Consider the following 3,594-nt stretch of genomic DNA (forward strand, 5'->3'; position numbering starts at 1 on the left):
TGAGCTGGGATGTTTTCATCCATACAGTCAAGGTTCAGCTGAGGAGGCAAGACAGTTATTCTAATTTTACATTGAACTGCTTCAAACCTTTGGCTGATTCTTCTACAGACCATCAAAGTGCCTTGAAAACTATTCACCCACTTCTTGATTTTTTTTTATATCTTACACTTAAAATGATCAGATCATCAAATACATTTTATTGTTAGACAAAGATAAGTAAATGCAAAATACATTTTCAATTGATGATTTTAGTTATTAAAGGAAGAAAGCTATCAAAACCTAATCTTGCCTCCCCTATTTTAGTAGCCTGAAAACAGAACAGAGCTAGAGTCTAAAGATAGAGGCTTGCGTGGCTTCTGTAGCCTCAACCAATTAAATGCAGTGAACTGTGCACTCATCCACATCCTGTGTGTTGACGTGTCGTGGTGGGTCCCCTCAGTAGCTGGAGACTTGCTACAGTGGTGCCAAACATACCATACCAGCTTTATTTATGAAGCACTTTGACATAAAACCAGGGTTCACAAAGTTCTGTACATATACCAATAGCATAAACACAATAAAACAAAATAACACAAAATAAGATAAAATAAATAAATGAATAAAATAAAAATAAAACAAAACATGTTGAAACAAGTTGATAAAACAAGTTGAGTCAACCCCTCAAAGAGTGCCAAAGGCTTCAGCAGATAAATATGTTATAATAAGAGTTTTAAACTGAGAAAGAAGAGGCCTGCCTAACGTACAAGGGCAGATCATTCCACAACTTTGGAGCGGCTACAGCAAACCCACGGTCATTCAGAGATTTAAAAACAAAAAAATTCACCAAGTTTCACAGAGAAAGTTCGCTGTGCCAAATAGGATGTGAACCACTGCAGTGTGGTACTCCTAACACCCGCCGACTGCTGTAAATTAAACTCTTATGATCCACTCTATCAAAGGCAGCAGTTAAATGTAAAAGCACGATAATAACAGTCACCTGAGTCAGTCACTAAAAACACATCATTAAAAACTCTTAGAAGGGCAGATTCTGTACTATCCAAAACTTTAAAACCAGATTGAAAAACTTCTAAAATACTGTGTTCTTCTAAAAAGGACATTAATTGCTTGTAATCTGTTTTTCATTAATGTTTGAGATCAAAGGCAGTTTGGAGATTAAGCCTGTAATTTGCAGTAATATCAGGATCAAGAGCAGGTTTCTTGAGTAGAGGCTGAATCAATGCATGTTTACGACTGACAAATACAACACCAGAGGGAAAACCACTATTTACAATGGATTGCACAAATGGTGCTGTAGTGAGGAAAACCTCTTTGAAAAATCAAGGAGGGAGAGCATCATAAGGGGAACCTGAGAGCTTCAGGTGAGAGACCAACTCCTGCAGGCAAAGCAAAGAAACTGGTGCAAACCTGTCAAAGTCAACAGAGATATGGACAGGGATAGAAGGGTCGAGAACAGAATAGGAAATCTGCGCTTTCACCGATGATTTTCACAAATTTCCTGAGAGGACTCGACACCAACAGTCTGTGGAGCATGAAGGACCACGTCAGTGGTTTTTAAATAAGGCGTAATGCTTACAGGAGTTTGCCTGAATAACAGCAGCAAAACGTTTTCTCTTAGCATCTTTAAAAGTTTTCTGATATGAATTCCAGTAATACTGTAATATTTGGTATGACACCTGAAGCTGATTCTTCTTCCATCTACGTTCAGCTCTCCTAAACCTTCCTCTGGCAGCAAGGAAGGAAGGGAAACCTCAAACAAGACAGGCTTATGATCCTACCATACAACATCACAAAACCTTTAAGTTAGAGGTGAAGCATGAGTCAAATCAAGATCCAACGTGTGCCCACATTTTTGTGTAGGCACAGACACAGGTTGCACAAAATCAAAAGAATAAATAGGATTTAAAAACGTCCATCACAGTACATCAAGCAGAATCCACAACACATACAGCTGGTCGAGGTGCTAGTGCAGATGGTGGCAGACCTGGTGATGATGCAGTGTTAGCAGGTGGTGGTGCATCAGCAGAGACACTGCAGGAGGAGACTGCGTGCCAGGGGCAGGTCTTGGAAAACCTCCTTGCTTGGCCTGGGTCTTGGCCTGCACCGCCGCTGCTGGATGAGAGTGTATGACTGAGTGTATGAGAGAGGGGGGTGATCTCCAGTCTTTTTTTAGTCTTTTTAAGCCATGGTCGAGGCGTGCTGGTGGCCTATGACTGAATGGATCATACGGCTGCTGCTCGTCTTATTGGGAGAGTTACAGACAGCATGCTCAGCCTGCTGCAAGAATCACAGGGAAGTTTTGGGCAAGCTATGGTGGAGTCACGCTCTACAAAGATGCCACAAATCCTGGTTTGATCAGGGTCACTGCTGGAGGCAGAGTGGGTGGAGATAAGGTGTCTAGATGGGGACAGCCACAAAATATTTTCTTCATTTGTGGATAATGGCTCTTACTGTGGTTCGCTGGAGTCCGAAGCCTTTGAAATATCTTATGTAAACCTTTCTAGACTGACTGATAGATGTTAATGACATATCTTCTCAGCTGTTCTTGAGTTTCGTTGAACCATCACATGATGCTGCTTTTTGGGACTTTTTAGCCTGCTTCAGGTTCTATTTAAGAGATTTGACAGTATTCAGGCCTGAGTGTGGTTAGTGAAATTGGACTCACAGAAAAGACTCACTTAGGGGTTATACTGGGTCAGAAGTTGTCCACAGTGGGCATGGTCAGGGGGCTCAAATGGAGGAATGGTGGAATAGAGATGATCCATTTCATCCTCTGAAGAATTAAGTCTGGGGTAGTGACGACCCTGCTCTGCTGGTTGGGGTGAGATTTCATCATACTGGGAACCAAAAAAAAGAGAGAAATAACAATTTGAGACGTTATTATTGTTGAACTTACTGCTGATCTTTCAGTGCAGAGCTCAGCTGGAGAGAGGATTAACACAAAGTAGACTCACTCATAGCTCTTATATAGTAGCTCAGCTGTATGAGGTGGTATGTTAATAAAATGTTTAAAATCATTTACATGGAAATTTTTACAGATTTTTGACCTCCACCGTGAAGTACAGGACGTGGAATATTTGGTACAAAATATAACTGTCAGCAGAACAAAATCACTGCCTACTAAAACAAGAGAAGAAAACCAGAAATCAACAATTCTCTGATTTTAATGATTTGGACATTATTTTAAAATGAAGCCGCTCTCCTAGCTGGTGTGAAAGAAGCATGATAGATGATGCTGATGTTTTATGTTATAGTACAGTTTTATATATATGTATACATATATGTTATTCTTTACCAGGTGCGAGTCATCCAGAGTTTCATGTCTTGAAGGTTTGTGAGAATTACTCTTTTTTCTGGTTTGTAAAAAGAAAGTGAATACAAAGATGAACACGTGGTTAGTCTGAGAATTTGAGACTGAATCTGATTGAACCGAGAGAGAAAACAGGGCTCATCCTCACCTCCTCCAGCAGTAGACAGTGAGAAGTACCAAAACCAGCAGAGCTGCAGAAACTCCTGCAGCTGCTGGTGTCCATGTTCCTGTGATACTTTGGACAGTGAGAGTCTTTGGAGCAGAGCTGATATCTTTGTTGGTTTTCA

General features: G+C 40.6%; 1 long non-coding RNA gene across 1 annotated transcript; it reads right to left on the bottom strand.

Moving 5' to 3' along the window:
- Positions 1-385: 385 nt before the first annotated feature.
- Positions 386-3,582, bottom strand: LOC121813734. Its single transcript, XR_006053846.1, has 3 exons — positions 3,456-3,582; positions 3,293-3,350; positions 386-2,834 (listed from the first exon to the last, which is right to left on the bottom strand). It is a non-coding gene; the product is annotated as an uncharacterized LOC121813734 (long non-coding RNA).
- Positions 3,583-3,594: the final 12 nt, after the last annotated feature.

The sequence above is a fragment of the Haplochromis burtoni genome, unplaced genomic scaffold, assembly GCF_018398535.1.
Source record: "Haplochromis burtoni strain Fernald_Lab_line unplaced genomic scaffold, NCSU_Asbu1 Contig_2371, whole genome shotgun sequence".
In the NCBI taxonomy this organism is placed as follows: domain Eukaryota; kingdom Metazoa; phylum Chordata; class Actinopteri; order Cichliformes; family Cichlidae; genus Haplochromis; species Haplochromis burtoni.